The sequence below is a fragment of the Dendropsophus ebraccatus genome, chromosome 2 (assembly GCF_027789765.1).
Source record: "Dendropsophus ebraccatus isolate aDenEbr1 chromosome 2, aDenEbr1.pat, whole genome shotgun sequence".
Taxonomy (NCBI): Eukaryota; Metazoa; Chordata; class Amphibia; order Anura; family Hylidae; genus Dendropsophus; species Dendropsophus ebraccatus.
Genome location: NC_091455.1, coordinates 127,903,674 through 127,914,673, shown reverse-complemented (window position 1 = coordinate 127,914,673; position 11,000 = coordinate 127,903,674).

Below are 11,000 nucleotides of genomic sequence, written 5' to 3'. Positions count from 1 at the left end.
TGATACCGGTGAAGCGAGCAGGAAACCCCCGGGTCCCGGTCTCTGCCGAGTTCCGGGGGAAGCTGCTGCCGATCCGTCCGGCCCCCCCCTGCCGTGTCTGCCGATGTCCCGCCCCCCCTGCTATGTCCCCCGCTGATGTGTCGCCGGGGTCATCCCGCCTCCCGCCGCCACTGTGCTGGAGGGTCACAGCAGATGCCTCTCCTGCCGCTGCTGTGCTGGAGGGTCACAGCAGATGCGATCTCTACCCTCCTGCTGCAGCATGATCCCCCCCCCCCCCCGGATCGCCGCTACAGCCGCCACTGCCACCGGAGGGGGTCACAGCAGTCCTTCCCCCTCCTCCTGGCAGCACTGGCTTCCCGGATCCCGGAGCTTAGAGTGAGTTCCGGGAACGGGGAGCCAGTGCTGCGTGATGACGCTGGTATATGCTGCTATATACTGTGATTGGCAGCTCTGTGATCAGAGCTGCCAATCACAGTATTTGATCGTGGCAGAGCATGGATGCAGGCTCTAATCACTCACTTTGTGAGGAGATCAGAGCCTGCATCCATATACTGTAAAAAACACACACACACACACACATATAATAAAAAATACCCCCTGCCCTGTGATCTCCCAGTAATAAGGGAGATCTTAGTTAGTGTCCGTCAGTCAGCGTCCGTTAGTAAGCATCAGTCAGCGTCCGTTAGTAAGCCTCCGTCAGCGTCTGTTAGTAAGCGTCGGTCAGTGTCAGTCTGTGTCCATTAGTAATCATCAGTGCCAGTCAGCGTCCATTAGAAAGCGTCAGTGTCACTCAGCGTCCGTTAGTAAGCCTCCGTCAGCGTCTGTTAGTAAGCGTCAGTCAGTGTCCGTTAGTAAGTGTCAGTGTCAGTCTGTGTCCATTAGTAATCATCAGTGTCAGTCAGCGTCCATTAGTAAGCGTCAGTCAGTCAGCGTCCATTAGTAAGGCCCCGTTCCTACTGAGCCAAACTAGCGGAATTCCGCTGCGGAATTGTCCGCCGCGGAATGCCGTTAGCCTCCTGCTCATAATGGGAGTCTATGGGAGGCACGCGCTCCTGCTCTGTCCGCGCTGAAGAATGAAAAGAATTAGTTTTGCTCAGTGGGAACGGGCCTAAGCGTCAGTGTCAATCAGCGTCCGTTAGTAAGCATCAGTCAGCGTCCGTTAGTAAGCGTCAGTTGGCATCCATTAGTGTCAATCAGTGTCAGTTAGTAATCGTCAGTCAGCATCCATTAGTCAGTCAGCGTCCATTAGTAAGTGTCAGTAACCGTCAGTCAGTGTCCATTAGTAAGTGTCAGTAACCGTCAGTCAGTGTCCATTAGTGTCAGTAAACGTCTGTGCACACACAGACATAGGTGCTTCTTCTCCTCTGAGCCCTGTTGAACGCCCACACAATACTCTATGTTCACAAATGGGGTATTTCTGTGCTCAGGAGAGATTGCTTTACAAATATTGGGGGGCTTTTTCTCCTCTAAGCGTTTTGAAATTTGAAAAATTTGAGGTTTCATCAATGTATAAGTGTGAAAAATTTGTTTTTTCATTTTCACGGCCCACTTTTGCAAAAAACTGAAAAACCTGTAGGGTCCACATGCCCACTGTACCCCTTGTTACATTCTTTATGGGGTGTAGTCTTCAAAATGGGGTCACTTATGGCGGGTTCCCACTGTCTCTGCACTAGTGGTGCTCTGTAACTGTAACATGGTCTCCTACATTTATTCCAGCCAAATTCCCACTCCAAAATTTAAAGGTTGCTCCTTCTCTTCTGAGCCGTGTTGTGCGCCTGCACAACAGTTTACACCCACAAATGGGGTATTTGTAAAAACTGCAGATTCAGAGGAATAAATGTTTTATTGTATTTTACTTTTTATAGCTGTGCGGTATGAAAGAAATAGGATTGAATTGGAATGTCTGCCAAGAAAATGGAAATTTTTACTTTTCACACTTATGCCTCTATTTCACGGGTCGTTTAGGGGAGCAAACACTCGTTTGCTCCTCGTTCCCCGCTCGCTGCCGCCGCTACTCAGCGCGGCTGCAGCGAGCGGGTGAGTGCGGGAGCTGCGGGGGGGGGGCTGCCCAGGTGATCGCTGATCGTCCGGTAAGCCCATAGGATACAGCAGCGTCTGCTGCCGATGCTCCTATTCAACAGAGCGCCGGCAGCAGTTTGCTGCTATATCAGTCGCTTGTTTTTCAACATGTTCAACATGAACAATGTCGGCTGATCGTTGCACTCTATTCCACGGGACGATTACCGTTCGTAGCGGCCGATATCGTCCGAATGCGAACGATATGCGTTCCGTGGAATAGGGCCTTTATTTTGCAGTTATTGCTCTGAAATGCCTAAAGGGTTAAAAACTGTTTTAAATGTCAATTTGAATACTTCAAAGGGTGAAGAGTTCAAAATGGGGTGAATTATGGGGTTTGTAGTATACAGGCCTCTAGAATATGCTTCAAAACCTAACTGGTCCCTAAAGAATTTTAAAATTTAGAAAATTGCTACTAAACAATCACGGCCTCTAATATCCTAAAAAAGTTGAAGCATGTTCACCAAATGCTGCAAACATAAAGTAGACATGTTATAGATATGAATTAATGAATAATTTATGTGGTAGAACTATCTTCCTTATTGGCAGAGACTTTCAGATTTAGAGAAATGCAATTTTTTTCAATTTTTCACATCATTTTGGAGGTTTTCTCAAAAAAAGTTAAAGGTATCGGCCCAAATGTACCACTAACATAAAGTGGAACATGTCACAAAAAAAAAAAAAAAAATCTTGGAACCACAAGGATCGGTAAAAGCATTCCAGAGTTATTAATATATAAAGTGACACGTCATATTTGAAAAATTTGGCCGTGTCATAAACACCAAAAGTAGCTGTGTCCCCTAAGGGATAACCAATCACATCTCTCTTTCCTTTCAACAGAGCTGTAAGCTGAACTGTAATTGGTTGCTGTGGGCAGTTTGCACCAGTCTAAATTTTACACCCTTTGATAAATCTCCCCCTAAGTGTCTTGCGTCTTTCCTACTGTAGATTCGCTCATCTCTACGCAAAAGAATACATGCCCAACTGCTCCTCCATTCAAGAAGAGAACATGGCACAAGGGCCGGCGTTAGGGGGGGGCAAAGAGGGCAGTTGCCCAGGGCCCCCATCCCCCAGGGGCCCCCTGCCACAGTTACATTAGGTGTCAGGGGCTGGACCGCACAGACAGCGTCCTGCAGCCTCTGTCAGTGATCCCTGGCTGCAGCTAATAGCTGCTATCAGGGGTCACATAGAGGCTGCAGGACGCTGGGCTCCGGAGTGTAGCTCCCCCTCCCCCTCTTACTGCATCATGTGACCTGCCTCCTGTACCATGTGACCTGTCTCCGTCCTGCTGGTGAGACTGCTGTAATGTACCAGCAGTCGGGACGATGAGGAGAGGGCTGCAGTGAGAGGATCCCTGCCTGCTGACAAGGACCACTACACCCAGCAAGCTGCTGGAAGGGAGTAAGTATACTGTACATGTAGTGTGTAATGTGTATGAATGTAGGTGTATAATGCATAAATGTAGTGTGTGTTACATGTCATGTGTGTGGTGTATGGACTGGATGGTTTAGATCTGTATAATGTGTTTTATGGATGTGTTAGTATGTGTGTGTGTATGTGTATATGTGTGTGTGTGTATATATAGTGTGTGTGTGTGTATATGTGAGTATGTGTGTGTGTGTATATATAGTGTGTGTGTGTGTGTGTGTGTGTGTGTATGTGTATCAGCACTGCTGACTCCACTGTCCAGCAGAGGTGTAGAAGTGAATGTACTGTATATAGGAGCTGCAGCCGTTCTTGGCCTCATCAGTCCTATGTAATTTCTGCTTGTGACCACTGAGGCCGGTGATTGGCTGCAGCTCCTATGTATAGTGTAACTGAGGCCGATGATTGGCTGCAGCTCCTATGTATAGTGTATGATGATGTCACTAAGGTAATACCGTGTATTTTATTGAGAAAAAAATAAGGTGGTATTCAGTCCTTAGGTGGTGGTCACTGTATGGTGGTAATATTGGTCTGTATATAGTGTATATAGAGTCATTATGCGGTGGTCAGTCTATGGCGGTAATATTGGTCTGTATATAGTGTATATATAGTCATTATGTGGTGGTCACTCTATGGCGGTAATATTGGTCTGTATGTAGTATATACTGTATATAGTCATTATGTGGTGGTCACTCTATGGCGGTAATATTGGTCTGTATGTATATATATAGTCATTATGTGGTGGTCACTCTATGGCGGTAATATTGGTCTGTATATAGTGTATATAGTATCATTATGCAGTGGTCACTCTTTGGCAATAATATTGGTCTGTATATAGTGTATGTATTGTCATTATGCCGTGGTCAGTCTATGGCGGTAATATTGGTCAGTATATAGTGTGCATGTAGGGTCATTATGCGGTGGTCAGTTTATGGCGGTAATATTGGTCAGTGTATAGTGTATATATAGAGTCATTACCACCATAGAGTGACCACCATATAGTAACTCTATATATACAATACATACAGACCAATATTACCGCCATAGACTGACCACTACATAATGACTCTATATATACTATATACAGACCAATATTACCGCCAAAGAGTGACCGCCACATAATGACCCTACATACACTCTCTATACAGACCGATATTACCGCCATACAGTGACCGCCACATAATATTGGTCTGTATATAATGTATATAAAGTCATTATACGGTCGTCAGTCTAAGGCAGTAATATTAGTCTGTATATAGAGTCATTATGCGGTGATCAATCTATTGCGGTAATATTGCTCTGTATATAGTGTATATAGAGTTATTATATGGTGGTCAGTCTATGGCAGTAATATTGGTCTGTATATGGTGTATATATAGAGTCAATATGTGGCGGTCATGGTGTGGTGCTAATATTGGTCTGTATATGGTGTCATTATGCAGTGGTCTCTCTACGGCGGTAATATTGGCCTATACATAGTATGTTTTCATCAATAACGGTATGGAGGTCATATTTGGTTCTAATATAGGGATTTTTTTATTTTATTTTTTAAAACAATGCATATAAATAGTTTTTGTGTTTGCAACACTAACAGCAGTCCTGACCTGTAGCGGGGGTCCTGACATGTGCGTCGGTCCTGGCCTGTAGCGGCAGTCCCGGCATGTAACCTTCTGAACTGACTGACTGTGACTAAGGGCCCTAATACACCAAGCGAAAATTGTCCTAATCCGGCCAATATCGCTCTGTGTATAGACAACAGTCATCAACTAATCATTGTCTTTTGGCAAGTTCAAAAATCATTGGCTAATGATCAGGTAGTATATATCACAGACAAGACCTGAGGACACCGGGGAACGTGATCAGGTAGTATATATCTTTATTATTTATTAGCAAATAGATAATCCACGGCACTCACGGGGTTAAACGGTGAAAAAAGTAAGTGATTTATTGCAGCATTCCAAAACAAGACACGACGTTTCGGTAACCTCACGTTACCATCCTCAAGTGTACAAAGTGAAATACATCAGGGGTGTATATACCCACACAAAGTTCTGTGATTGGTTTACAATAATTGCAAATAGTTCACACATGTGTTAACAAACATCAAGGTTGTGCAAAACAAAGTTAGGTTGTGCTGATTAGAAGGACACTGCCCACTGTGGGCGTGTGTCCAAATACATGTGACATAGTCATGTGATCAGTGGGCGTGTGTGTCCAAATACATGTGACATAGTCATGTGATCAGTGGGCGTGTGTGTCCAAATACATGTGACATAGTCATGTGATCAGTTAGAATCCCACCCACATTGTTGTAAATGACTCTCAGTGTCTGTGAGTTAAAAAGAGTACAAAGTCTCTATTCAAAATGAAGTCACTTGAATAGGGCAACGCAAATCTTAGATACAAAGTATAAGTCCATAAGACATAGTTACTGCTTGCTGTAACCGGTTCTGGACCCACCATACGGCTCGGGCGATCATAGCAGCTGGCACATGCGCAGTGAAGAAAGATAGAAGCCTGCGTCCTGCGTCGTCATGATGACGTGAGCCTTCCCACAGGTAAGGAGAGTCACTGTAGGTAGCTAAGCCCATCGCTTACAGGTTCCGTGAACACGACCCCGGGGCCCATCTTGTCCTGTGCAGGCACTCTCTTGGTCCCCTGTCATCCGGACTGGAGCTCCCAAGTAACCTGGACAGCATCCTAAGCCAGGATGCCCACCCAAAGCCGAAGGGAAAACATCCGTCCTACAAACCAGGTCAGTGTTCGTGGACCTCTCCAGGTCCTATGTTAAAGACGCAGCACTACCGTTACATGTGAACTGCTCCCAATGGTACTTTGTGCTCCGCAGGAAACATCAGGTAAAGCAAGCAAGATGTAAGATGTGAAAGCATAGCCAGCTGATCGTGTCCTTGGTGAGGTCCTTCCGGCAGCAAGGAGATAGATCTACAGACAAGAAAGGTAAGTATAAGTAAATAAATTCATGAATGTATTTCACAGATGCCTATTCAAGGTAAGGTAAATCGGATGGTTTCAGTGTACGGGGAAGCTACCTAAGCATGTCATTACTAACCTTATAATCAATATTGAGTCCTCTAGGGGACAAAGAATCCAACTTGTGGATCCATTCCAATTCCCTCTTTTTCAATAACATTAGTCTATTACCTCCATATTTCAGAGGAGGAATGTGATCAACGATCATAATCTTCAGGTCATTTTCTGTATGATTATTATCCACACAATGCTTGGATACAGGGAGATCCAACCTTTGTTTTCTTACTGAATATCTATGTTGCCCAAAGCGTGTTCTCAAATCATGTGTCGTCTCCCCTACATAGATAATGTTGCATGGGCACCACAGTACATAAATAATCCACTTAGTGGTACAGGTGAGATAATGACGGGTCTTGTATGTCATGCGGTTATTAGGATGTGTAAAAAATTGTCCTTTAACCAGTTGTTTACAAGTTACACAGCCCACACAGGGAAAGCAACCTGTTTGATGTGTACCCAAAAGTGTTTGTCGCACTGTCTTTTTCTTGCTGATGTCAGTTTTCACTAATCTGTCCTTCAAGTTCTGACTTCTCCTATATGATAGTAGAGGTGGTACTCTAAATTCTTCAATGTAACTATATGTGTCACTCAGGATCCTCCAATGTTTTTTTACTACCCTTCCTATGTGTGGAGAACAGTCCGTATATGTCGATATAAAAGGTATCCTTTTTTGTGAGTCATGTCTGTTGGTTTTCTTGAGTAGTTCCTCTCTAGGGAGTAATGTAGTTTTATGTCTACATATCTGTAGTAAATGATCAGGATATCCCCTCTCACGGAAATCCCCTGTCATTCTGGTTAAGGCCTCATCCAGGTTATATGAATTGTCGATTATACGTCTAGCCCTTAACATTTGGCTGTAAGGCAAGGAGCGTATCATCCTCTTCGGATGGCAGCTAGAGTAGTGTAAGGTGGTGTTTGAGTCTGTCGGTTTTCTATAAATGTTAGTCGATAATCTTTCTTGTGTCACTGTTACCTCTACATCTAGATATTGCATGTTTGTTCTAGAAAAATTAGCTGTGAACTTGATAGTGCGGTCCAATCCATTAAGCATGTCCACAAATCCCAATAACGTGTCCTCATCCCCCCTCCAGATGAGGAACACGTCGTCTATGTAGCGCCACCAGGCCAGCACATTCTGGAACTGGGGCGCCACATAGACAAGATGCTCCTCAAGGTGTGCCATGACAATATTTGCGTATGTGGGCGCGACATTCGCGCCCATGGCCACGCCCCTTTGTTGTAGGTAGATTACATCATCAAATGTGAAATAATTATGTGATAGAACCAGAGTCAATAATTGCATGATAAAATCACATTCAGTATTATTGAGATTCAATTTGTGTAGTGAAGCGGCTACTGCAGACAGTCCCATATCCTGATCAATAGATGTATAGAGACTAGTTATGTCCAATGTTACCAATAGTGCCCCTTCTGGTATTCTCAAGTCTGAAATTCTATTCAGGAAGTCGGTGGTGTCCTGTATAAATGATCTGGTGTTAGTAGCTAAAGGTCTGAGTACCCTGTCAAGAAAGATAGAAATGGTGTTAGTAATAGACCCCCTGCCTGACACAATAGGTCTCCCAGGTGGGTTGACCATACTCTTGTGAATCTTTGGCAAGAAATACAAGAGTGGCATTTTAGGATGGGTAACAGTGAGAAATTCAGCAACCTTTTCATCAATCACATTTTGGTTAAGACCTTCCTGAATAATACCATCAATTTTTTTCTGTATGGAGAATTTCGGGTCATTAAGCAAAACACGGTATACCTCTTGATCATTGAGTTGTCTAGCCGCCTCATTCAAATACATCTCCCGATCCATGACCACGATCGCCCCGCCTTTATCGGCGGGTTTGATGACTAGATCGCGGTCATGGATCAGAGACTGGAGGCATATAACCTCCTCAGAGGTAAGATTGGGATGGAAAACCTGTTCAAAAAACATATCATCACGCAATTGTTTAACATCATTTTTCACCAAATTTTGAAATGTTTCAACTGCTGCAGGTAAAGTGGGGGGTGAAAAATTGCTCTCTAGCCTGAGACCTAACCGGTCCAGGTTGAAAGCCTTGGTGTCACAATGAGCTCTAGTATTATTTATTATATACAGCAAGGGCTGCACAGACATCACTAATGATATATATATATATTATATATAAAATCTATATACACAGTCTTTGCTGCACGATAATTGAGCCATGTAGTAGGCTCTGTAAGCGAGCTCCATTCTACCAGATTGGCGCTCACTTCGGAATATCAGGCCGTGTAATACAGCCCTTAAATTGGCCGTACACTTTCAGTGGCTGCTGGCTGAACAATCCTTCTCCCATCCGGCCCCATCCTCCCCATACACAGGAATGTTCGGCACAGCTGAGTGTTCCTGTGTCCTCTATAGGAGGGGTAAGCCATAGTCAGACAGATCTGATGGTGGCTTGTCTCTCTGAGAACAAAGAGGTTGGATGTTGATTTTCCATCAAGCCTAACCCCCTATGTCCACTGATATCATCTGTCAGACTGTCCAGAGAGCCCCATACACCTTACACTGATGGCCGAACCCACCACGAGCAGCAGGTACCACCAACAAAAGTGTAAAATGTATGGGGACCTTAAATTGTTGCTACAATACTTCAGCATTTGGGGCCCCACCTTCAACTTTGCCCAGGGCCACATTTAGTCTAAAACCAGCCCTGCATGGCACCACAGTACAGTACTGTATCTCTTGATTTCTGGGGCCCTCAGTGATAAGATATAGCACTGTACTGTATTTCAGTTGCAGAACTTTCTGCATTCTTTTATGCTTTTTGGTTTGCAGTGTACTGGTGTTATACTGTAGTGATGTTGTACTGTAGTCAGTTCCAGGAATAGTTTTAGGGTTGGGCAATATTTCCCATATGTAGGATGTATGGAAAAAAAAGTTCATAATAAAGTACTGTTTGCTGTATGATGACTGTCTCATTAAACACATAAGACATGACTGTGTTCTCTTTCATCATTAATAATTCATTAACTGATAGTGTGTAAGCTCATGCATGCGAGCAGGGACCTCACTCCTCATGTATGGATAACTATATGTATCTCTCTGTAATGTCTATTTTTTGTCTATGTATGTACCCCCAGAATTGTAAAGTGCTGCGGAATCTGTTGGCGCTATATAAATAAAAATTATTATTAATTATTATCATTATTTATGTGTAAATGTATGCTGTACATGTTCCTGATTCAATTATACACTTAATTCAGCATTTTCTATACTTTGTTCTGACAAGACCACCCCCATAAAAGACAAATTTTATGTGCAAAATCGGGTGGTCGGCTCATAGAGGTTTTATTGTACTTACGGGTAACTGTGTTTTCATGAACCCATGACAGCACCCCTGGGGATGACCTCCTACCACAGGACAGGAAACCAGTTTTAAGACCAGTACTCTGGAGGAGCCATGACCATAGACAGTATAAACCAATAAGGAAAAGAACAGATAGAGAATATGCATATTTAAAGAAGCAGTTCACTTTTTATTTTTTTCGCCCCCCCGGGTAGCCGCTGTCAAGTATACTTACAGAAGATGATCGGTGTCCCGTTCCCGTCGGTCAGTTCCGTCCCGCGGTGCCGTTCACATCGGGCGCGCTCATTTCCGCTGGCTGCTGCGAGTCCTCTTCTCTGCCCAGTGATTATACGCTGGAACGCTTCCGGCGTTCAAATGACAAGGGAGAGAAGAGGAGTCACAGCGCTGGCGGAAGTGAGCGCGCGCCCGATGTGAACGGCACCGCGGGACGGAACTGACCGACGGGAAAGGGACACCGATCATCTTTTGTAAGTATACTTGACAGCGGCTAACCGGGGGGGGCGAAAAAAATAAAAAGTGAACTGCTTCTTTAAGGGCCAGTATATATGAGGAATGCGGTCATTGGCTCATGAAAACAGAGTTACCCGTAAGTAATTATATTCTCACCCCTACACCCATGACAGCACCCCTGGAGACTTGTGGTGCATTTACACAGATATTTATCTGACAGATTTTTGAAGCTAAAGCCAGGAATGGATTGAAGAGAGGAGAAATCTCAGTCTTTCCTTTCTGTTTATAGTCTGTTCCTGGCTTTGGCTTCAAAGATCTGTCAGTTAAATCTCTATGTTAACGCACCATTTGAATAGGTGCTATTTTAGGGAGGGACTACAGTTGACAATACTTTGCAACCAAAGGACAGATCCAAGACTGGGTGTAGCTGCAGTCGGTAGTGTTCAGTATGTACTAAGTTCCAGGTAGCTGCTTTGCAAATTTGATGTAAGAAGGCTTCAGCTTCCTCAGCCCAGGAGGCAGCGGGCGGGGGGGCCCTGCAGGGGGCGCCATGGAGGGGTAAGTAGATTACCCATATATGGCGCTCCCCCCTGACAGGCTGGCGGCGGAGGGGGGGCCCCTTTAACCAGTGGGCCCAGTGCACATGCACCATGT